The sequence below is a fragment of the Protopterus annectens genome, chromosome 3.part1, assembly GCF_019279795.1.
Source record: "Protopterus annectens isolate FY-2018-M chromosome 3.part1, PAN1.0, whole genome shotgun sequence".
NCBI classification, from domain to species: domain Eukaryota; kingdom Metazoa; phylum Chordata; order Ceratodontiformes; family Protopteridae; genus Protopterus; species Protopterus annectens.
Window position 1 is genome coordinate 743605673 of NC_056732.1, and position 27304 is coordinate 743632976.

Below are 27304 nucleotides of genomic sequence, written 5' to 3' on the forward strand. Positions count from 1 at the left end.
TATAGGTACAGTAGCCTATGTTCCGGGCAGATATCGTATGTATAAGTGACAGATTTTAAGGAACAATAATAAAGTTTAATGCAGGATTGTGCTATGATAAGTAATATGTTCAAATAAGTGCAGTACTGCTGTATTCACTGCATGTGTGTTCTAATCTGATTCCAGTCAATTTTTAAATTAAGTGTACATATTCCCCTGGAGTCACAGCTTTTGGGATCTACTCCCATGCCAGCCAACTAAGACATGAGCGGCTGTCTAGTGTACTTAATGTACATGAACATACCTCTCAACTGTCATGATTTTTCGTAATGTAATGACAACTGCCTAGTCTGTCTTGTCCTGATTAGCAGATAAATGATTACCTGGAATGCAATTTATTTGTAAATCACTTTACAGAACACCTAGGTAGTAATGTACAAGCACAGTATGTGAAACAATTCCCTGCAGTCGTGTACCTGCATTTGTTAGTGCTTTGCCCAGAATGTCTTATGCTAACTCATTGAGAGCTATGTGGAACATCATCTAAACAACAATCAGAGTCACTGTGCTCACAACTCACACTGCACACCTGTAGAAGTATGTATTAGTAGTCTATGTAGTAATATCATCTGTGAGTTCACTTATGGTATGTTTTTCTCTCTCTGCCCCCACGCCATATCGTCTTTAATTTATTAATGTTATTTATTATTATGATTTTATATTAATATATTCTGTTAATCTAACTGTTATGTTGGCCATATCAGTTATTTTATACTGGTTTGCTGTTAACATACTTAGCATTATGTTGTTTATTGTTATAATACACTTTAATATGTATTTGGATTACTCAATATTATTTTCTATTATGTTAATACTAACATTGGTCTGGTTATTATTAATCTTGACTTATGTTTATATCAAATTTACTACAGCTCAACAAAGTCGGCCAGTTCCAGGCGATACACCTACCTTGGCTCCACCAGCTATGGCACTGGGGCCCAGCATGTCTGGGCCGCAGCCTGGTGGTGCCCCCTCTGCTGTCCTTGCACTACCTGCAGCATCTGGTAGTTCCACCACATGGGCTGGGGCTGCTCCCTCTGAGAGCAGCGGTGGAGTGAGTGATTTTGTTACCTGAGATGAAATACCAGGTATGGTGCATAGGTGGCTCCATCGAACTGTTGGAGGTCGACTACACTGAAAGGAATGTATGCTTGCCAGCCTGGTGTGGCAGCCTCACCCTGAATGCCAACCTCCACCACTGCCACCACAAGGGCAGTAAATGAACAGTGTTGACAGTCCCATAGGTGCAGACTTTAGTCACACTGCTACCTTGTGGATGCTCCTGAGACTGGGATTCCACAATACCCTCCTTATCAAAGGTGTTTACCCCCCTCTTGTGTCACACACCAACCCTGTCTGCTGTCTTGTCTGTTTGTAAAATGCAAAAGCGTCCTCATCTTCCCAGCATAACTTCCCTACATTTACCTATGTCCCTTCCCCAACACTCCACTCTCAACTAAAAAAAAAAAAAAGTAGGCACCTGTCCCAAAAAAACTCCTCCAATACATAGCTCTCCACTCTGTACATGTGTTCACCAGACACACTTAATTTGCTCAATTGGCTTGACAACACAGTTAGGTTGTCATCACCCCTCTCTGGGGGTGACAGTCCAAATTCAAATAAAAATTCTGTCACAGTGCAGAGATGTTGCTGATGAAGAAATGGTTAGCTATGTTTCTTTCCTACATCCATCCTGCACATCCCTACCTGCCTTTCACTATGTGCTCCTCAGCTTGCACCCCTCTTCACCACTGTCCTATCTCCCCATTTTTCTTTTCTTTAAAGATTTTTTGTGCAATATGGAAGCTCTGCATCACTTATTTGTGCTAAAATAGTACTACATTTATATATCCTTTTGTAAAAATATTAATCACATTCTAAATGTACACATGCACCATACTTCAAATCCAGGAGGATCACCCCTGCATGATAGTGGCTCAACCCACCAAGCCAAACAGCTGTTAATTAACACAACTGTTTAAATGTAAACATAGTAATGCTCAATTTTTCATCACTAAGCATTTTTAACCAATGCTGAGCATTGTGCTGCACCGTGCAAACCAACTAAAAGAAATACAGAAAATATTACTGTAATTAGTACTCCATTAGCCAAATACATCACTATAAAGCCATACACACAACAATGAACATAAGTAATTGTGTAATAGCAGGTAACCATGCAATTATATGTACAGCATGTAAAATACACTTGTTAAAACATTAATGTAAAAATAAGATTTTAACTAGGGCTATATTAGAGAAATACAGCATTCTAAAGTCATAAAATCTTGACAAATCCATAAATAAAACTGGGACAAAGGCCCAAAATATAGGGACAGTCTTTAAATATTGCTCTTACAAAACTTAGAAAGATGATAGCCTAACAGGTATTAATTTAGCATGAATGTTCTGAAGTATATCAGGTCTGAAACTCAGATGTCTGTCATTATTTTCTGAATTCAGTCTTTAATGTTTAACACTAATTTGCTAGAAAACTACAATTTAATGGAAAACAGGCCAAAAATATGAGAGCAAAATCTGGGCAATCTGTAAAACTCTGTACAGATGAGAGGTTTGCATGTAAGTGCAGTCTGTAACAGCAGGTTAATTGTGGAACGATATCTACAACATGTAAAAATACACTTGCTATTTCACTGACATTGTATCTCAGTCTTTCAAATGCATTGCAAACAATACCTTTTGGTATTAATGGTCCTGGGTTCAACTACAGCTGCCTCTGCCAATAAAAATACATGTATGTGGACATCAGCATTATAAATTGCCATGTGTATGTCTGTCTTATCACATATTTATCCACCCAAAGCAGTACAGATGGAATTGCTGCATCTAAATAATATAATACAAAGCCCTGCAGTTAGGACCACTCTTAACTACTCCTAGTACAACACTAGAAAGTGCAGAGAATATCAGGTCATGCATTAGCCTGAATTCTCACAGGATTTTGAAATCTGTACTGAAATTGTGGTCCAGTAATATGACACTGCAGCCCACATGACTTGGCATCTGTCCAACTGCTTGACATAATAGTTAATCTACCCTCTTACCTTGTCCATTTTGTCTTTGATTGTGGTACTGCTACCTTTGGCTAACATACTTGCCTTAAACACATGCCTTAATTTGTAGTGGAATGGGTATCCTCAATCTGGCTCTTCCACTACAACAAAGCTGTCACAGCTCCTAAACTTACTCCTACAGCTTGTGGTCCTCCAAAGTGTTCACAATCTCTGCCTATGCCTATTGACTACAGCATCAGCTTCAGCTTCAGCATGTAGCACACACATCTGTATGTAAAAAGTAGGTGCTACAGACATACTCTCTGCATGATGAAGCATCTTTATCCCAGTAATTTCCAGCACAACATTTGAGAAAGGGGTTCTAATCTACACGGAAGCCTTCTATGTTGTTCAGTGGTTGCATGTCCTTGGCTGATTATACTGCAAATCAGCTAAGTTGGCTACAATTACATTTCAGAAGCACAGGTTGGTTAAGAGCCAATCACCTGGCAATAACTACCATGTTAAAAAGGGAAACAGCTAGCTAGGGGAACCATTGTGTATGAGAGTCTATTCAGACAGTAAACATGTCACAACATGTATATATCTGCTTGTATCAACAGAGGAGCATTATACTCCATCAGGTATGTAACCCTTTTGTTTACAACATGATGCATATGTGTGAATATACTTTGGGCGAATGGGGGTTACAGCATTAAGCCTTTCTTAGAACTGTAATGATGACATGCCATTGATATCCAGATTTCTTACACCTACAGGGGATGTACAGTACATCAAGGGGAGACTGTTTTTGTCAATGTGGCATACTGGTCTCATGGGAATGTCCCTTTATAGTGGTTGCAGTATCTTAGTTGCATCCACATGATTTGTATGTTTGCACACTGTGGGATATGCGATGTGTGATTAAACAGTGGATACTGCCAGCTATTCTGTTATTGCTGTATCACTACATGGCATACTCCCATGTATGTGATCCTGACATGTGCTCCCATTTTGTTGTCTTTCAGGAAAAATGTATGCAAGACACTGTGGCCATTTTACAGATGCCAGGAATTATATAATCCTGGAAGGCCTCCGTCAACAACAGGAACTCCTACTGTACAAGGGAAGGCAAAACAGTGGGCAACACTGTGGGCTGATTTGTTCCATGATGTTAATGCCATCAGTTACCAGAGCAGGACATATGAGCAGGTTCGACCCCATGTGACTGACATGATAAATGCCACATGCAGCAGCAGTAGATGTGGCCAGGGATTGTGGTATCACTGGAGGATGGCCTGCAGCAAAACAACCTCTCTCAGCAACTGAGGAATTTCTGGTGAACTTAGCCACACACAACAGCTCTCAGGCATCCACCACATCATATATCATGGATGTGGGTACCACAGTTTCCATGCCCGAGGAGCATCCAGGTAGGATTAGTTTGATCAGCATTGGAATACTGTAGCATTCAGTGTATCAGGGTGTACATAGTTAATGTAGGTATCAGGTGTTTGCTTTTTTTTTGGGGGGGGGTTAACTGCAGTTTGAATCCCATGCTCAGATTTTGAACAGCATAACAATTAACATAGTAGCTACTGTAAATGTGAGATATATGGACATATTACCCTGTTATAGTGCAACATGCAGTGGTATTTACATTACCTCACCCTCAACTTTTCACAGGTCCATCAGGAATCAGACAAGGCCATGGTCCTGCTCCTGGTAAGCACAACACTGTTTTGTTACATATGTAGATTTAGTGTAATGTGTTCCCTAGAGTGTCATTCCAGGCCTGCTGGCTGGATTGATGTACTGTTGACATGATTGCCAACTGCACAGAAAACTGTACACACTTTAGAGTCATACCTATGCTTTGTAGGTGTGACCACACTGATAGATGTGACAGAATTATCAGGAAATTGCAGATTGCCATATGTATCAACTGTGCAGAGTTTTGACAAATGTCAACAGTATACCTTATTGTTGCTGATAAGATTGGTGTTTAAAGAGCTTTTATTTATAAGTAACTATAGAAGTTGGTTGGAAAATAATGCCCTCATGTCCTACTATATGAGGTTGGGGTTACATGGGTCTGTAATAGTGACAACAGTGTATACAGCTTAACATATATTGCAACATAGTGCTGCATAGCATAATAGTGCAGGTATTAATGTACTGCTTTTCATTTTATCATAGGTGACCAGGGAGGTTAAGCTATGTCCCCTTCACAACCTAATGTCAGTGTCTCTTCAGACTCTGATGATGATGGTGGCCAAAATGAGGCCAGGTGGTGGTTGCAGGGGCTGAATATTTCCCAGAGGTTTACATCCCTCTTCTGCCCTCATTATCACCATACACAGTTAGTATGCCTACACATACCCAGTCCCCGAAGACCACAGATACTGGACAGTCAAAGGGTTGGGACATTGAATAGAAAAGTGTGACAACTATGGCTGCAGTGAGTGTTGATACTAGCCATAGCCAAAAAGCTGGCAAGGTTCCACACAGGCGGATTGATAGGGGTGCTCATAGAAGGCCTGCTGTCCTTCCACCATTTGTTGCAGGTGTCTCATCATGGGTTATTTAGCATATCTTTCGGGCCATCATACAGGCACAGGTATGTTCCAAAAGGAACTCTATATGACAGCTGAGGGTTATGGATGAAGCACAGTCTGATATATATGACTGCCTCTACTGCATTGCTGATACCCTGGACTGATGCAGTGGAAAGACATTGGTCTGAGACAGATCGCAAACTATCTGTCTTGGAACGCACATTGTCTGTGATAGAACGTCTGGGTGGAGTTGTGCATCGGACTCGTGGATGTAGGTCAGCAACTACATCTGCTGAGAGTTCACATGGCCATGCACAATTACACTACCATAGTTGCAGTACAGCCAGTGCTCCAGAGGGGAGTGTGTTGTCCACACCAAGATGTGGCTTGCCATGGGCTTATGGTCCTGGGCATTCCCATGGTGAGCATGGTCCTAGCAGACAGCAGTCACCATCAGGAACTAGCATTGATTCTGACCTTGGGCATGGAGGTCCCAGTGCCACTTCTGGCAGAGCCAATTCCCTTGTTTGAGGCACAGATGATGAACTGTCAGCTGTACCATGCATGGTTTAAAGCTGTCCAAGATGCACACATGGAATGCTAGCACTGTGCTTGACTGTGTTCACGCACACACTCACACACCATTTTCACAATCAGGTCATCTGCAGACACACCCAGCACATTTCCCTGGCCCATCTTGCCTGCTTCCCTTCCTAACTCACACACATGCTTTCAACCTATTGAGTCAGCCTAGGCCTCCTGTACCCCCACACAACACCCTGTGCAAGTGATGATGCCTGTGCCACATCCCTGTCAACCTTGCCATTGATGCAGGGAAATGGAGCTGTGTGTCTGATGTACTGGGTGACTATATATATTGCTATGTATTTGTGCAATCCATTGTTGCCTTTGATATGCCACTTGTACTCCTCACTGACAGGTACTGTATGCTGACATATGTAATGAGTAAACCACATCATTTTGTGTACCTTACATTGTATGATGTCATAATGGCTGTATACTAACACAAAGAAAGGTGTCTCATGGACCTGTTTATGTTTCAGTTTCAAAATTATGTGTGAGACATGTATGGATTCACATCGTTAATAAACTCATAAATGTCACAGCACAGGATGCAATATCAGCATAGAAGAAAAATGTCTTCAGAAAAGTGCAACACTATAGGTGCATGGCTCTATAAGTTCTTATGTGTATAACAGGCTGACAATGACAATGGCTTCAGCCTACTCATGCATCCCTAATCTCTCAAAAGGTCTGATATCCTTGATAAGTGTCAGCATGGTTCCAGGAGCTAACACATCTACAAGCTGTAGTGATGGAGATGAACCATCTACACTTTTTCTGTGTCCATTACAGACATTTGTCCTACACCAGTTATGAATGCCTTGTTCCACATCCCATTGTGTAACTTGCACATGATGCGCGTTACAGCAAAAGTGTTCTTCACATGCATGGGGAACCTGTTACACATAGGGTGTAGTGTGCGGGTTACATGCCTGTATCTCCAGCATGTACTACTTATACCACAGTGAAGGTGTAGGTGTGTAGAACAGGTAATACATGTGTTAGTCCTGTCTTGGATATACATGAGGTACACAGTGGGATCTCACACCTTCCTGTATGACAGCCATACACCTCCCCTCAAAAGCATGTAGGAGACAGGCTACACATTCATGGCCTTGAAACGGTCTGCATAGGACATGTTATCTACACTATGTGTTAGTTTACCATGGAACCTTTGTGGCTCTTACAGTTGTCAGATTTGCCTGTGTAGTGATATAGCAAAGTCAAAGGCTAGATCACTCTCTGTGTCCATAAGTCCCTGGGTAATGGCTCCACTGTGTGTTCTATGTGGAAAATACTATATTTTCCAGGGGAGAATGACTTCCAAAAGGATAGTATTATGCATTCCTTGGCATTTATTATTTGTCAGTGGCTCTGACAACAACTGAATGTGTGTCTCAGCCCATCCCGGATAACTCTTGGTTCTGTGTGGGATTCAGTTTCATCTCATAATTTGCAAGCATCTGCAAATATAGTCAGTCAGAGGTCACTAACAGTGGGTGTGACTGCAGAGAAGGGAATGGCTAGAAGAGATACTCCATGAATGATTTCTGAGGGATGTCCACTGGTGACTGGCCTCATTGTAGTCGTGGACCACTCAATGCTATCTTCCCAGGTAATGACTATCAGATACTTGGCTACGCACCAGCTGACATGCTACTTTATAGATAACCTATGTAAATTTTCAGCAATGCCTGATGGCCTAATATTATCAAATGCCTTGCCAGGCCATGATAGGTGGAGTGACTCATATTCCCCTCATTTAGTTCATAGTTTAACACTCAATGAGGTCCACTGGTTAGGATAGGCATAAGCTGCCCTTGATCAAAACAAACTGTGTTTGGCCCAGTGTCTGTAGGTGTACGACATTGTTTGGATCATTTCCATGATAACTCATGTCATGGGTTTAAATATCAGATGACTGAGAGATCTGGGGATATTGCATGGCAGTGCATGCTAGTTGTCTTCTGTGCAACTAAGTAGTGAAGGTACTTGCATCATGTTCTCCATGAAAATAGTCATCCAAGCTGTCTGTGTCTGTACAGATACAGACAAACAATGGAGGGAATATTAATGCATACACCCTGTGAAGGCAAGGCGGGAGATTTTGCACAGATATTCTGCAGTTGGACACTACTCAAGCAGTGTGTACTGAAAGGACACAATTACCTTGTGAAGAATGTGGAAATCAGGGGGGGGGGGTCACCAGAATTGCTGGCGCCTGGCTAATACTAATGTTGCTCTCCCCAGAACCACTCTCTCCTGGCATACCATGCTCCAAAAATGTTCTCTCGGCAGAAACAAAACATTACTATGAAGCTCATGATGAGAAGGGGGACACAGTTTTTTTTTTCAGCCACATAATTGTCCCACATCATGCAAGGCTCTGTAGGCTTCACATACCCTTTCCAGGTAGATGCCTTGATTAGTAAACTGAGCAATCAGTTGACTTTTGCATGTGTTATTCCTTCTGCTCCAGGGTTGGTGGTATTTCACTAGGGTACTGACCAGATGGTTATTAGGAGCACAGTTTCAGTGTCACAATATAATATGCAATGTTTGGTAACGTAGATGTCCAAGGTTGCTCAAACAAGTACCACAGTGGCATTGATCTATGTTATGTGACAATTTCACTGCAATTCATGCATCCCACCCATCAACAGCTTAATGTTGGATATCTTAATGACATGGCTCTGACGTCTACTGCAGAGGAGTGGCCACCTTTGGCCAAAGTGTGTCCACCTGCCACATGTCCTAGGTATGTCATACCTTACATTTATGTACCCGGAACAGATGTCTGTGTTCCCACATCATGTCGCACAACATCCAGTTTGCTGTCTGTTTGCTTGACAAGTACTGTAGATTTGCAAGGCAAAAGTCATGTCAGCAAAATTGAACAAGTCCTCAGTGCATGCATGGACATCCACATCTTCACTGCAAGGAGTGTCTACAAACACAATGTTTCAATTTGTCAACCCCAAGGGTCTAGTGGTATGACCCTAACTTTGCTGGACTTGTACAGTGTCACATTTGTAGGTATGGCATTGCGACCAAGCCTAATAACAGGATTATGGTTAATCCAGGGCCACATGTCTGGCAAAGCTTTTTAATCAAACAACCATGTTATGGCACATTGTCAGGTCCTGTGTTACCTTAGGGCACCCACATTAAGGTGACAACATGTTACATTTCACCATCTATCATGACACTGTGCCTAATGATGGCCTCCTGTGACATACACACAAGCATGACTATATTGTTAATGGCATTATCAGTGACTGCTGATGAGATGTGGAAAGTGTCCTCAGCCCTCTATTCCTATGCCATACAAACACAATGTGTGAGAGATGTGACTGTATTACAAACCTTGATTCCATGGTGTCTTACACTCCATTCAGTACATATGGCAATGAACATTTCGTCAACATGCACAGCTCACATCCTGCTCCACCCACATCCACAAGACACACACCTGCATGTATAGGGCTCCTTACCAGACACATTCCCAAAAAGAAACACTTCAGAAAACTATATGCAAGCTCAGTACACATAATCATACCTCTGCAGACCACAATACAGACCAAGCCTAATAACAGGATTATGTTTAATCCATGGTCACATGTCTGGCAAAGCTTTGTAATCACACAACCATGTTATGGCACATTGTCAGGTCCTGTGTTACCTTAGGGCACCCACATTAAGGTGACAACATTTTACATTTCACCATCTATCATGACACTGTGCCTAATGATGGCCTCCTGTGACATACACACAAGCATGACTATATTGCTAATGGCATTATCAGTGACTGCTGATGAGATGTGGAAAGTGTCTTCAGTCCTCTATTCCTATGCCACACAAACACAATATGTGAGAAATGTGACTGTAATACAACACCTGAAATCCGGCCTTTTGTTTGACAAATGTAAAAATGGAACCACGAACAAAACGCTAGCATCCACTCGTAAAAACTGGAACAGCAGAAGTGAACAGTAGTAAGCACCAATGAAAAAAACTTCCAATAATGTAAGTATAATGCAGCTACTGAAAAGTAGATTGCTGCCCACAAGACTGTTGTAAAATCTTTTATTGACACTAATGTTAAGCGCTTTCACTCGTTTCAACGAGCTTCATCAGAACAAAGAGAACAGAGATGTGACTGTATTACAAATCTTGATTCCATGGTGTCTTACACACCAATCAGTACATATGGCAATGAGCATTTTGCCAACAAGCACAATTCACATCCTGCTCCACCCACATCCACAAGACACACACCTGCATGTATAGGGTTCCTTACCAGACACATTCCCAAACAAGAAACACTTCAGAAAACTATATGCAAGCTCAGTACACATTATCATACCTCTGGAGACCACAGTACACATAATAGCTCATGCGCCACTGTTTCACCAGTTAAATGCCTGAGGCAAACCACAAAATCAAACCTATTATTCATAGGTGATTACATCATGAGGTACATTGATGTCCATATCACCAAGCTACATATAAGAAAGGTCACAGCTAGTTGTGGGTTGACAGAATACGCCATACCACACATTAACACAAATTAATGAATATCAGGTAACATAATAATAACATCATAGTTCCTGCAGGTGTGCACAACTCCAGACCTATGCCACTGGAATGTATTTAGACACATGATTGAGCTTAGACACTCTGTGTCTCTCATGGGTATGCTCATAGCTTTCAGCTGCATTTAACCCTCACCTAGGATGATAGCTCAATACACATGAAAATGTTGGATGTCAATAATTGCCTTAGTGTGTGGTGTAATTGTAAGGGGATCCACTACATGTCCATGTAGGATGACTTGCTCAACACATCTCAATGCTGTGCCAGAGATGGTCTTCATCTATCACCCCTGGGATGTTGAGTACTGGCCAAGGCTGCTGACACCCTCACAATGCACCTTATAGGCACTGTTTGGAGGGAAAATTTTCCAGTGAGAACTCCATCTTCATACAACATCATGGATATGCTGCTGCATGCAAGGAATGGCAACACTAAATCCCACTCAGTGGAAGTTGTCCCCACCTTGGAATATGCAGACATTTGTGCAGTCACAGACACCTAGGTCAAGGCTGTGGACAACATCACAGCCATACCAGACTACACATCCCACCACGTGTGTAGATCTCAAACTGACAATGTCCAAGGTAATGCAGGTGGTGTATACATATTCATTAAGGATAGAGACATATGAAGATTAATGAAACAGTTTGATTTCCCAGAGACACTGCAGGTACTATTCGTGGCTGGATGTGTACCTAGTCAAGCCATTGCCAGCTACAGCAGCAAGTCCATGAATCCAGACACCCATTCTACTTATTTGAATGTACTTGTATCTATGATACATCAGTACACCATGGTTTGGAGTGACATTAAATAACCACCAACTGTGTTGGTTAGTTATGGTGAAGCTCACTTGTCCAAAGGTTAGCCCACATTCTTAACTACAATGCCCTGGACCAGTGGCATGATATCCCCATAAGGGGATTCAATGTAGTGCATCAGGTGTTTACCAATATGGGTGACCACTGCATCCCCTCCAACCTGGTGAGATCTGACCACAGATCAGTCTCAGGTCAGTCTCATTAAAATTAAGTTTCACACCTACACCCCCTGCAGAAAATACCATAATAAACATCAACAAAGCAATTTATTAACTTTTATGGGATGGTTTACATAGCTTGACTGCACCTCCCCCCTCAGATGGGGCAAGCATGTATGGAGAGCTCTACACCAATGCTTTATGTAAGAACCAGTACAATTGCATATATTCAGCTGTACCTGACAAGAGGAAAACAAGCTCTTCATGGCACAGCAAACTTGCCTGGTGGACAACTGCCACTAGCAGGCTGGACAATTAAAAGTGGACATTGCTGTGTGACAGTTGGAGTGAGGGTGCCCCTCTAAAATGGAGGCACACCCTCCTCAGCTAAAACAAGTATATAGTAGTGTTGTGACATCATGCAGAGACAGTATGTGACACAGTTAGCCTTCCCCATAAAGGACAACCACAATGCACAGTGTATTTACATGTGTAACCTTAGAGAAAAGGCCCAGACTGTTGGTGAACTCGTACTTGATGATAGCACATATAATGAGTCTGTACTCATAGCTAACCTGTTGTCTCACAGGTTCTGAGTCAACTTCACTCCCCTGTCCCCACCACATGTGCAACATGACATCCTACAACCTGTCCCATGCCTTCTATATCTACAGAGCAGGTCGTAACTGGCCTCTCTATGGAGAATACACAGCATCTATTGGACATACTAACATCCCAGGCTGCATCCTACATGGGATCCAACAAGAATTACTAACACCATTTGGAACTCCTTGGAATCATACTGTAATCATTGGCTGCATCCCAGCTGACTGGACAATGGCAAGTGTTATCCCCTTGCACAGAGGTGGTGTATACACTGACCACTCCAACTATAGACCTATTTGCCTAAGTAGACATATCTGTAAGCCCATGGGGCAAATCATCATGGAGCTGATCAGAAAAGATATGTGTAATCTACAAACACTTGACCATACACAGTTTGGATTTCTGAAAGGAAGATCATGGCTGCTAAACCTGGTGGACATGTCTGAGGTAGTCACCAAGGACCTCGATGAGGGGGACATCAGCACATACAACCCCCTGAACTTAGCATAACCATGTGGCTTTAACCCCCATTCAGGCATCATTGACAACATCACCCAATTAGGCATCAGTGGTAATATCATTATAGGGGTCATTAAGTGGCTCACTGATGGAGCACATACTCAAAATAGAGGAAGCTGCCTCCAATAGCTGATCTGTAACCAGCAGTGTTCAACAGGTCTCAGTCCTGGGTCCTGTACTGCTTGGAATCCATTTAACCATGGTACATGCAAAAACTGAATGTCTGTGGCTGACAACATTGGCTGATGTCTGCAAACTGTGAGTGGTCATAGAATCTGTGAGTTATGTCAATATTCTACAAGAGGGTATTGATGAACAAATGCCTATTGACATACTAATGGCCATAAACCCCATGCAAATATCTATGCAGTATAATTTCAATTGGTAACACCTATGTTCCTGGTAAGTAGCACATCAGTAGCAACACCTGATGTACATACTCAGGTGCAATAGACCTGGGCACACAGGCCTGCCCACACAGGTTTACACCTAATGTACCTTAGATTACCATGTCTGCCTAGTGGTAAGAAGGGAATCATATGTCATAACTGAGAGCACTGTCACCCAAAAATAAAATACCTATAACCTCCATGTACTCTTCCCTCAGCATGCCAGTATTTGAGTGCAATGGCCATTTTGTAATGTACCTTTCTAAGCATTACTGACAATTGCACACAATACAATGGTCCCTCATAAGGGAACATCACGTCTTCAGTACCTGTCCAATATGGATCATCTGAAATCACTATCAGTGTAGCTTGTGGCATACAGACTACTCAGAGGTGATCTCCTGTCCAGTATGGATCATCTGAAATCACTATCAGTGTAGCTTGTGGCATACAGACTACTCAGAGGTGATCTCTGCCTTGCATATGGGGCATTGTGTGACTCTGCTTGACTGGAAATGCTGCATATCTGTAGGTAGCATGGTACATGGATTACTCACTGTTAGGACATTAGCCTGGCATGTGACATTAGTAATACATGCTGGTGGGAAAGATCTGTCTAGCAGACTTTCACAAACCTTTGAAACAGACTCCTGCCTAATGGCAAATAGAGCACATCATCGGGCCTCATCAGATGCCATCTGTATGATTGGCTGGATGACTGTCATTTCACCACAGGGCTTCTGCCTGTGTCCCTTGTGGACAGGAACAATATGTGGTGACAGTGTAAATAAGGGTAAAAGCTTGTCTAGGATTGTAAGGGCTCTAGGGCCATTAGGCTAGTAAAGTTGAAAGATCCTATGATTCCATAAGCGGATGTAAAATGTTCTAACAGCTAAACACACACACAAATCTGGCTACATTGAGGATAGCAGCACTTCCAATTAATATTTGCAGGACACTGCACAGCACACATACAGTCCAAGTTAACTGCAAGTAGATTAGAACACCTACCTATCTAATGGTACACACTACACATCACAGTACAAGACGCATGCACCACACCTCAAATCTGCTATTACTATCACTTTAGGAAATCTTATGATTGATGACACCAACAAACCTTGTTGTGGTAAGGCATTTGGAGGCCCACAGTACATGCTACAATCACAATACTGCAAAACCCTACCTCTTTCTAAGTCACTGAGGTGATCACATCTATGTCATATGGAGATGCACACACCAAGTGGATTGGAGTGAGATTGGAACTTCTACCTCTCTAGTCTTACACACTATATAGTAGAGTACTTACCCCATGCACCACAGCTCAAGTCTGATGTCATAATGGCATCTGGTAGTCTTACTGTAGATGACATCAGCAGGCCTAGTAGAGCAGGAAAGTTTGGAGGCTGGCATCAACTTACAGGGCCAGAAAGTGCAGAAACATTGCAGTTTGGTAGTCAATGAGGGATTCTCATTTGTTTTGCAGAAGATGCGTGTACATGCATGCACACACACACACACACACACACACACACACACACACACACACACACACACACACACACACACACACACACACACAAAAACAGTGGCCTGGAGCGAGATTAGAACCCCTACCTATCTACTTTTAACAACTACAGAGCACAATACTTATCAAGTGTGCCAAGGCTAACATCTCTTATATATGACTGCAGGCAAACTAGTTGTGGATTACATAAACTAAGCTTGCATTGAACAGCATCTGTGGCCCACAGAGTGAAATTGCGTCTAACTGATATCTGCATGTAGTAGCCTAGCAGTCGGATAACTGTTATTTATACTAGCTATGTGGCCACAGTTGCCATTTTGGCCATATGTGGCTTTTTGCATTTGGATGGGCAGGCATCCAGCAGGCAAAGGAGTCTGTAGGTAAGTGCATTATGTACTGTTGAGCCCTAGCTTTGGATCCTTTGAGCAAAATTATAGATGTGTCGTACTGCAGCTTTGCTCACCATTATCAGGTTATGTAGGACAATACAGACATCCACACACACATTTATGCATATAACAGGGATGTATATATAAATGTAGTTGCGTGTGTGTATGATATATATATATATATATATATATATATATATATATATATATATATATATATATATAATGTATGTGTCTGTGTTATGTAGATATAAGGGGAGAGAATGAGATAATGAGATATATGTTTATATATATATATATATATATATATATATATATATTTGTATATACATAGAGATAGATATACTATCTATAACTGATATACATATATATATATATATATATATGTGTGTGTGTGTGTGTGTGTGTGTGTGTTTGTTTGTGTGTGTGTGTGTATAGGCATATCTATATATAACAGTTTATTTTGAGCAAGGAGCAACAGAATTGCTCTCTGTAACTAAGTGTATGAGTATGCCCAGTGGGAGTCTCACTACTTATAAACTGATTCCAGCCCACACCTACCTGTACTCCAGTTCAGGATTTATGTGTTTCAGGCAATGGCATCTGTGCCTGTTTCTGCAATGCTGCACTTCACTAAAATTATCTATGGCATTCTTCAGCTGTCTGATGTAATTAATAAGTGACAGAGGTTAATAATGTTACAGCACAAACTGACAGTCTCTAAAAAAAACAACATAATAATACCTCCCATCAAAAAGAAGTGGCTATTTCTAGATTAGAACAATCAACTCCATCATACCTGCTAATTGACCTAGTCTACTGAGCCAGACAAGATGTCTCACAGGGAGGGGTCATTTATCACACAATCAACAGCATAAATATGTACGTTGTTATTCCTGTGGTAAGACATACTACAATGCATGATCAATTTCTATGTTAATGCTCTGAGACTGCCTGGACTGATGATTATACCATTGATGGGTTACTGTTAAAGCAGTTATAAGGGAACACTGCTGTGATAGGGGGTGGGGGGACAACAGTGCATGTTCTGCTGGGTTACACAGTAGTCTGAATATCATGTAACCTCACTAACATCACCCTTGACATTTACTGTATATCCCTTGCATGAGACCTAGTGAATATTAAAGGACACATGATAGTGGAATGAGTATCTCTAATCCCATGTTGATGTTACTTCTGTCTAAATAGCCCACTATATTTACTTACATAAATGTAGCATATCCATACATACAATGCCATATCATAATGATCCTTACAAGTACTGTGTAGGTTAGAGACTTACCTTGCAAATTACAGCAGATGACAGAACTGTAATTCAGGGCTGACCCTCTCTGATGGAAGCAGTACATAGCCAATACAGGTTGTGTGGGTTGGTGTTGCCTGGCATTAATTTTAATATATTTATGTGAGTAGGAGTAAAGTGTCAGTCCCTAGGTCCCTAAGTTGTCAGTGAATGTGCTATATGTTGTCTCTTAGCCAAAGCCAGGGCATACTGAGCATGCCTACATCTGCCTACAGGGCCATCAGAAGGGGGTTCCTCCTCAGAGTCCTCCTGTGACTGTGGCTGTGGTGACTTAGGCACTGGTGGGGGGGCTGTATATCCCTTCCCTTTGCTGATCCTGCTGCAGCTGTTTCTGCAGAATCAGATTAAGTAGCATAGCACATACTATGAATATATGTGCACATGTGGCTGGACAGTACTGCAGGGCTCCACCAGATATATCTAGGCAACAGAACTGTGACTTCAGAAGCCCAAACACATGCTGTATGATGTTCCTAGTTTGTGCATGTGCCTCATTATGGTGTTCTTACATGTGTGTGTGTGTGTGTGTGTGTGTGTGTGTGTGTGTGTGTGTGTGTGTGTGTGCATTTCTGATGGGTGTCATTATCCACAGTTCCAGGGTGTAGCCAGCATCCCCTAGTAAGTGGCCGTGTAGGATGTCCCCCCTAGCAAACATCTGGCACAGCTGTGATGTGCACCAGATATAGGAGTTGTGATAACTGCCGGGGCTGCCAGCACACACATTCAGGATAATCCCCTGGGCATTGCACATGACCTGGCAGTTGATGTATTTAAACCCCTTGTGGTTAACATAGACACTACCCTGCTTCCCATGTGGTGCCTAGATGTATACATGAGTGCAATCTATGTCACCCTGTACTTTAGCATAGCGGGTTACACAGTGGTACTGTTGCATATTACTGGCCCTCACCTCAGGGGGAGGGGAAAAGATATGTGCTCACTGGCATGTGGTAGCATAGCATCCAGGAACTGGTGGAGTATCCCAGATACAGATGCCTGTGAGACCTCCATCATGTCCCCAGTTGGTCTTTGGAAATTACCTGTAGCTAGTATCCTAAGGGCTATGCATACCTTTGTTTCTAATGGGATGGGTTCCCCTCTATTGGCTCTGTGTCTGAGTTGAGGGCAGCAGAGCTCAGTGAGTTCTAGTAGTATGTCCCTATCCACCTTGTAGTGCTCTACAATATTCAGTTCATGTAGCTCCTGGAAGATTACCCTGGGCCTGAACACTCTTCTCCTTTTCTGCCTAGGCCTGTTGTCAGCAGGACCAGCAGCATTGACTTCAGCATCTAGCATGTACATCTGTAGAAGAAATGCAGCAGCACTTAGCATTATCTCAGTTAAAATTCCCAAGTCTGTACTCCAATGGTCCATGGTACTGAGGAAAATCAGAATGTAGGGTATATGCATACTATATACAGGTCTGCTGTAGGTGTAGAATGTGTGATTGGCTAACTATGATGCATTCCACCTGCCCACAATGTAATCAACATCATTTAATGGCCCTATTTTAGTGTGTGACACAGCGCACAGTATCACATCACGCAGCATAGGTTATAGAATATAATAAATATTCATTTAATAAATCTGCTTTACAGTCAGTAATGCCTATATCATCACTGTCACATGGGTACTGTGCCCATGCGAAGTCATTAAACTATGCACCATGCCACTCAGCATATCTTATACAACAATCATAATTAATAATTGAATACATCTGGTTTTAATGACTTGCTACCTACGTCATCACTATCCCCTGGGGGGTCTTTCCACATCAACATGCTCAGCAATGCGGTGTGCCATGCAAACACGCATACCTGAGCTCAAAAGAGCCTAGACGTGACAGGACACACACCCCTGATGTCAACCACATCCTGTATAAACATCAACATGGTCGAAGAGCCTACGTGAAGGGGGTATGCATACACAATTATTCCTTTTTGCTATTTAATAAATCCACCTCATTTGCATATATATCCATACTGACAGCCTGGAAACTACATGCTTTATAGCCCTATTACCTTAACAACAGCAGCAATGCACCATTGTATGGAACTGACACAAGGTCCTATATTACATTTATGTCAAATATTATAAAATCCTTTTTTTTCTTATTTTTTTTTCTGTTAAGCATGTTTGAGCACAGCAGCATGAGTGCAAACATGCTGAGATTATTAAAAAAATTAATTTAACTTATCCCCTTCCTCTTTCTGACATCCACAATAATAGTTTTGCTCACGAGTATGTAGTGTAACATTTTCAGAGAATTATGTCCACATTTCTGCAGCTTTACATTCCCTTTTGTCTGTCTAGACTCCTGTATGTGGAATTTTTCCACTTAAACTACAAACACTGACACGAAGTCTGAACAGAAGCCTTTCTGTTTGTTGGATTGCTCAACCTGCTTCGTTTGAATGATATTCACCTGCTTATGAGGAGATTTGCATGCCACAGAATTTTCCCTGTTTGCACGTGTGTGGGGGCCACTCAGCGGTGCTTACTGAATCTAAAACTGTTCGCATCCATGCAGGGGAAAAAAAACATGTAGGCTTCATTGAATTCCCACTTCTAGATGAGGGATGTTCTACTAATAAGGATCTTGGCTTAGGATTGCAAAGTATAAACAAATGCTGCTCATGAAGTTAGTTTTAAAATTACATTCATGCCAGCACTGTATTCAGAAACATTAACAGTAATGGAGAGCATCCATTCCTCAGACAGTGTGACTGTCATGTAGTACAGATCTTCTGTGAACAGAACCATACATGTTGCTGTACATAATGGACACAGTAAGGTATGTGTGAGGACTGTGATATTCTTTACAAAAGTGCACATCACTAGGAAAATACATACATCTTACCTGTTCTACATTTCAGCTGATAGTCTGCCCATTCTACTTCCTCAGAACTTCAGGATGATGTTGCTCTAGAATTGACTGCAATATTTCATGAGAAAGCAGACCTTGATAGCACTTTTACAAAGTATACAATATTAACCATAGAATAGCTCAGACCTATAATGGGATTAGCAAGCTTTACTGCCTCTGCTGTTAAATAGCTGATGTTAACAGAATGTTATGGATTATGAATATGTCCGTCAATGAATAACCAAGTTATTTACAACCATGCTCAAAATATATGTTAACATCAATAGGTGTAATATACTTCCATAAATAAATGATATGGGTGTATTAAAGCAAGATAACAGTTTCAGATATATGTGCCTCCTGTTTGGAAATTTGGACATGCTGGTTTGTTTCCTTACAATTTGGGCTAACAGCCAGAATATGCTACTCTTAAACAGGTACTGCTCTACAAATGCTGTTGTTAGAAACCTGATGCTATCAGAGCATTTTGTATTAATGTCCTACTCCAAGTAATTCACAGACTAACTCAGTGAGTCATAACCATACACAATAAAATAATTAATATTAAGTATTGGAATATGGTTCTTTCAAAAAATACTATCAGCAAATTTAATTGAGGTAACAGGTACATATATGTTTCCCCTATGCGGAATGGAACCCAAAGTCCGCCCAAATTTAGACATGTTAGATGATTAATTTACAGGTTAAACTAACATTTAGCAAGGGTTGAATTTTAGAAAACAGGTACTGCAGGTGTTTATTAGACATCTTATTGAAAACAGATGAATACTGAAAATGTAAATACTGAGTGGACATTTTATTGTAAAGACAGAACAGTTATCAACACATAAATAAAAACATGTAAGCAGTCGGACAGGCATTACTTTTTTAGATTAAATAAATGTGTCTCTGGAATTTCTTAGAAGAAGAGATATAATTAAGTTATATATGTGTCTTTATTGAAATGTATAATGGTGCAGTTGATGATATTGTGGGACATTCATGGCCTAAGCGCTATAGGCATCCATGATGCATGAGGACAGTGTCCGTGTGGAATTATGTAGTTAGATGTAAAACATACATGCATCTACAAAGAGCATAATTATGGATATTATACACATTATTAAATAAATTAAAAACATGGGAATCGAACATACAGTCAATAGGTCTAGTATCTATCATAAAGCCCACTTGATTATTCCCATAAACTAATTGGTGTTTTGGCAAATAGTGGCAATTTACAAGGATGTGCATGAATGGGATTCCAAAAACTTGAATTTTAATAAACATCATTAATTATGTATGGAACAAATGGCACTTAATGGTGAGTGCACATTAGGTGCACTTTGATTCTGAAATTTGGAGTGAGAAATAAATTGGCAATTGGTAGCATTTCTGCTTTTGTGATTAATAAATTACTTAAAGTTAGTCATTCTAAAGATTCATGTTTAAATCAATTCTTACTCAAAATATTCAGGGAGATTCAATAAACTCTACATGGTAGCAATGAAATTCAGATCAGTAAGTGCTCTGTACAGGTGCATAGCCATGCACAAACAAGGTAAACACCACGGCATGCTAATTGCAATGCAAGTAGCTGAACGGCATGCTAATCAACCAATCTAACATGGTAGAGCTATCCAACAAGCTATAAAGCATCTGTGTAGACTCCATGCTGGTTTTTCCTAAAAATTCCAAAACTTTTGAAATACCGCCATGGAAAAAAGTCTACACATATGGAGTGTTAGGGGTTGCTGCTGCTTTAATTCATTTGGTTTTGCAACAGGCTGAAGCCAATGGTAGTGCTGCTGCCAATAGGCCTAGGCCAAGAAGGAGGAGAGTTTCTAGGCCTCGTTTAACTTTTCACAGCCTACATGATTTGGAAATTGTAGAGCACTACAAGGTGGTCAGGGACACACTGCAACCTCTGCCATCCTCAGCTCAGAGCCAGGGCTAACTGAGGGGAACCCATCCCAGTGGAGACAAGGGTATGTGTAGCCCTTAGAATCTAGCTACAGGTACATTTCAGAGACCAATGGGGGATACCCTGGGGGTGTCACAGACATCAGTATTCAGGATCCTCCATCAATTCCTGAATGCTATGCTCAAACATGCCAATGACCACATGTATTTTTTCAGTAGTTCTTAGCAGAGGGCCAGAAATATGCAGAAGTTCTACCATGTAGCACACTACCCTGAAGTACTGGGTGCTATAGATTGCACATGTACAAAAATGAATGTGCCACTGGGGGAACAGGGTAGGCTCTACATAAACAGAAAGGACTATCACTCTATAAATTGCCAAATCATGTGTAATTCCAAGGGAATCATCTCAAACGTGTGTGCTGGCAACTCAGGCAGTTACCATGACTCACATCTCCGGCATACCTCCCAACTGTACCAGAAGTTTGTGAGGGGGGTATCCCACAGGGTCAGTCACTGGGTGATGCAGGTTATGAACTGGAACCATGGCTGATGACACCCATCAGAAATGCCCACACACCCAATGGAAGAATGCTATAATGAGGCACATTCTCAAATCAGAAATATCATGGAGTATGTGTTTGGGCTGCTGAAGTCACAGTTCCAGTGCCTAGATACATCTGGGGGAGCCCTGTATTACAATCCATGGACATGTATACAAATACTCACAGTATCTGCCATGCTACACAACATCATCCACAGGAAACAGCATCAGCAGGATCAGCAAGGGGAAAAAGCACACATCCAACCACCAATAAAAAGGTCATCACAACAACAGGCAGTTGAGGAGTCAGAATGGGAACTGCCAGCTGCTGAGGTTATCGGCAGATGTAAGCTTGCTTAGTATGCCTTTTTATTGGCTAGGAGACAATGCATAGCACACTTAAACACCACCTGGGGCCTAAAACCTTCCTCCTACTCACATATGTATAGTAACATTGATGCCAGACAACTCGCACAATGTTTATCTCCCCATGTATTGGCTGTGTACTGCTTGCATCGGAGTCAGCCTGAAACTAAAACTGTGGCAACTGCTGCATTTACAAATTAAGTCCTGACCCTAGAGTGTATTATTTAATAATATTAATGTGCGGCATATCCTTGTATTTCATTACTTGGTCCATTAAGCAATAAAAGGTGGGAGATTTTTACAGAAATTACCTTAACATGTGACAGCAGAGAATTATTTGACTTTATATGTGTCCATTACTAAAGAGTAGGCCTTAGACATCAAAGCTTCACACAGTCATACCTCTCAATAGTACTGATGATCACTGCATGCCCTCAGTTTAGCACCATACGTTTGTTCTGGAAAATCATTAAAGAGAGAAGTTAGAAAGTAATGATATACATTGCAGTTTCTGACTTCCCATCCCTCACAAGATCATTCACTATAAATGAGGGAAATTTAGATGCTATCAACTGCGTAATATTCCAAGGTGAATATAAGTCAAAGGTACAATAACCAGTTCAATAGCACAAATGCAGATATGCTATGCACAAAGTTAGCTATGCAACCTGAGCATCAAACACTAAGTTTATACATCCCTGAATCCAAATGATAGAAAACAGGGGTATGGCACAATTATCATTACTTGCACAAGGTGTTGTGTGGGAAGGTAGGAAATCTAGGCTGAAACAAAAGGTCAGTGATTGTGTGTGAGTAAAAAAGAGAAGCAGGCAGAGATTTGGATAAACCAACAAATGAGGAGTGAAGGAAAATGAGTAATTTGTGTGTGTGTGTGTGTGTGTGTGTGTGTGTGTGTGTGTGTGTGTGTGTGTGTGTGTGTGTGTGTGTGTGTGTGTAGGGGTCCTTCAGGTGAAATTGGTGTGTGAGTGTCTGCATGAACAAAACCAAGCTCTGTGCTGGCCGTATGTCTTGGTATGTCAGACAAGTGTGAGCCATGCATGGTAGAGGTGACAGTTCACCGTTGTCATTCCTGACCAAGAGAAATTACTCTGCCATGAGTTGCACTGGCATGCCACTGCCATGGTCAGAAGCACTGCTGCTACCTGAGTGTGACTGATATCTGCTGGATGAGCTCCCTTAATGGGGATGCCCAGGATCACAACCCCATGGCCGGCTATGTTTGGGTGTGGACAGCACACTCACTGATAAAGCAGTGGAAGTACCGTCACTATGGGAGCATGATTGGGCATGGCCATGTTAGCTGACAGCAGATGATGTGGTTAACCTACAGCCATGAGAATGTTGTTGCCCTCCCAGCAGATATTCCATCACAGACAATGCTCGTTCCATGACCAAAACTCCTCGGGCCCTCACAGACTCCCCTCGTTCCAACATGTCATTCATCTGAGCCATTGAATTGGCAACACAGTGGACGCAATCAAACATGTCAGACTGTGACACATTTACAACCCTGAGCATTTGTGTGGAGCATCTATGGGAATATCGTTGTGTCTCCATGGTGATCCTAAACATATGTTGAGTGGCACAGGAAGAGACACCTGCACCAGGTGGAGGTTGGACAGCAGGACCCCTTCAAGCACCCCTATCAACCCTCCTGCATGGCACCTCACACACACACTTTGGCTATGGCCACAGTCAACAGGAAATGAAGCCACAGTACCAACACTTCTTTGTTTAATGGGCTCACCCTCCACCTGTCCAATATCTGATGCCTCACTGAAATGGATAAGTGTAGGCCTACTGTCTGTGTCCAATGGAATTACAGTGGATGGCTGTATGTCAACCTTTGTTTCAGATTCAACCTCTGCACCCCCTGACCATGCCTCAATTTGGCCACCATCATCATCACAGTCTGCTGATACACTGACATCAGGTTTCAGAAGCCCCACATTCTCACTGTCATGATCACCTGTGATAAAAAGCAACAAACACAAGAAAGAAATTAATACCTACACTACTATAGTCCAGTTTATGCTAACAAAGAAACAGTGCTGTCACTATTACAGACAGTGCAGCAATACACACAACAGGCCTGACATCAACAGCACAAACTAAAATATTTTTAAATTGTTCAGCAATACTGACATAAAAATGTTTGGCTTACTATCTGCAGATGAGATACTCCTCTACAATCCAGATGGTTCTGTAAGAAATTAAGCAAGACATACAGGCATCATCATCACAATTAACAATAACACAGGGGGCAATAATTTTACCCCTTTATATGTCCATTAACTATGCTTTCAACAAGAACATGGGTGACAACTCCAACTTAAAATAATAACTGTAGCAAACTTCAACCCCCCCCCCAAAAAAAAGACATGTGACACAAAAGTAACTTATCAGTTTTAATTGTTTTAATATGCAACAGTATTCAAATGTTGAGATTCCAAAGCCTACCTGGAAGTTCCTCCTGGGATGTGCTTGCTGTCTCTAAAACTGCTGCTCTAACATCAGCACATGCTATACTGCACTCTCCTGGGAGCTGTCTGGGTCCCTACTATTGGCCAAGAACTCTTCACTGGGTGCTAGTTCTGGTTCCCTAGCAGGCCCTCCCCCGGTAACCATCTGGTAATGGCCCACTTCAGCTGCTCTACTCTATGCAGATGTGATCATGTCAGTGGCCCTGTGATGCACCTGCTCATATGTCCTGCCATGGACACACAAGGCATTTGCATCATCAACTATCTGGAGCCATATTTGTATCCTATGTGCCATATATCTGCATCCCCTTTCCAGGAGAAAAGCACCATGTTGCCTAAAGGCAAGCACTTATCACCTGGTTCTCAGCATCAGTGAAGTTGGGTCTCTGAGGAGTGACTCACCTGGGTGGCATAATCCTAGGTATCCTAACAGACAACAGAAGAATAATAGACATAAGTATTATATAATCCAAAAGCATATCCAAAAGGTACCAAAAATCAACTAGTAAACACAAAAGGTTCCCAGATCCGGTGAAACAAAACATCAACAGAAAGTAGTCAGGTAAAATGCTTTAATCCAAAAGTAAATAAGTTTACTACCCAGAAGTACAAGGCTCTCTGTTCATCCATTCCGGACAATCGATAAATCAGTTTTTTTTAACTATCCAGGCATGTCCAAAGTGCAGTTTTAGGTATACTCTCCAGTCCAGCTGGTGAATCTGGGAATCTTGAGGCAATGTTACAATTGTCTTATGTACACAGACAACCTCCTCCTCCTTCCAACAAACTCAAATGTATGTGAGAGATGCAACTATACAACCAAACTGGAGGCTGAGCTCTCTCAAACCAAGACTGGCACAGTCAGTCAGGAGGAGAAGGAAACCACTCGCACCATGCAACCAGTCTCATATAGACCAATCGCATCAGAAAACAAGACACATAAACTCACAAAAACATACTCGGAGGCTCTAAATAAAAATCTGCCAAAGCAGCAGAGACCTCCAAAGCAGATATCCAAGCAACCACTACCCCACAACAACTTTCACGTATCACATACTTCACAAAGTCAGTGTGCCACACAGTCACAGCCCTTAAGGCTAAATAACACACCTAATACACTAGTAATAGGAGACTCTATTGTCAGGCACACTGATGTCCCGCTCAACAGACTGAACAAGGAGAAGGTCACTGCAAGCTGCCTGTTGGGTGCCAGGATCCGCCACATAACACAAGTACTAAGGTCACTCCACAGCAGGTACAAATATGACTCTGGCATTGTCCATGTTGGTGTGAATGACCTGAGATGTACCTCCCTGGACTACATGAAAAGAGACATAGAGGAGCTCTCTGATCATGTAGCCCAGGCCGGTATGACCCTGACCCTGAGTAGCATCTTGCCCTCACCAAGAATGATGCCACAGTATAAAGACAAAATGATCAATTTTAACAATTGGCTAAGCTATTGGTGTCATTCAAAGGGGATCCAGTGTCTGTCAGCCTGGGATGACATGCTCGACAAGCCACATTGCTTCGCCAGGGACGGCTTGCACCTGTCACCCTTAGGCTTTTGAATATTGGCTAAGGCTCTTGCCACCCCCATAATGCCTTTTTTAGGCGAGGCTCAAAAGACAAACCCACCTCCATAGACAATACCAGAAACAAAAAACTAAGGGTAATGCTACTCAACGCCAGAAGTCTAAACCTCAAGATGCACACACTCGAGGCACTCCTCAGTATGGAGAAAATCGATATCTGTGCAGTAACAGAAACCTGGTTCAAGGCTCCAGAGAGCACCCCAGCACTACCAGGATTCAACTCATGCCATACTTTTTGGCCCCAGAACACGGACCGAAATACTAAAGGCGGGGGAGTATCCATCTTCATCAAGGATACCCACATCTCCAGGTTAGTGGCACTGCACGAGGCATCGGAGACCTTCCATGTGCAACTAACAGTGGGCAAAACTGCTTTTCAGTTTGTAGCCTGCTACAGATCACCCACCTTGTCTCAAGACCCCCACTGAAGGTCTGACCAAACACCATGATATTGGGGGATTTCAACTACCCAAGCATTGACTGGGAAAACTACTCAAGTCCCAACTCTTTTACCCAATGGTTCCTGGAGTTTATAAACTCAAACACCATGGAACAACTGGTCACCACTCCCACAAGAGGGGACAACATATAGGACCTGGTCATCACCAACGTGGGGGATCATTATTCCACATCAGAGCTAAACCCCTCATTGGTAAGATCAGACCACAAACTAATCACAATGGACATCCACATCCTGACCCCACCCCCAGTCAAGGAAACCACTGTGAAAAATCTCTCAAAAGCAAACTTCACACTTCTCAAGATCGAGGTGGAAGGTTTCAAAGCCCCCGGGCAAATGGAAAATGCTATCCAAACCGCAGAATCCTTTACAAATGCACTCTATGAGCACCTACAGGAATGCATGGATTGTGCCATCCCAAGCAAAACCAAGAATCACTCCTCCAAAAACAGGAGACCAGTCTGGTGGACCCTGGCCATAAATAAGCTATACAACAGAAGGAGGAAACTATTACATGATA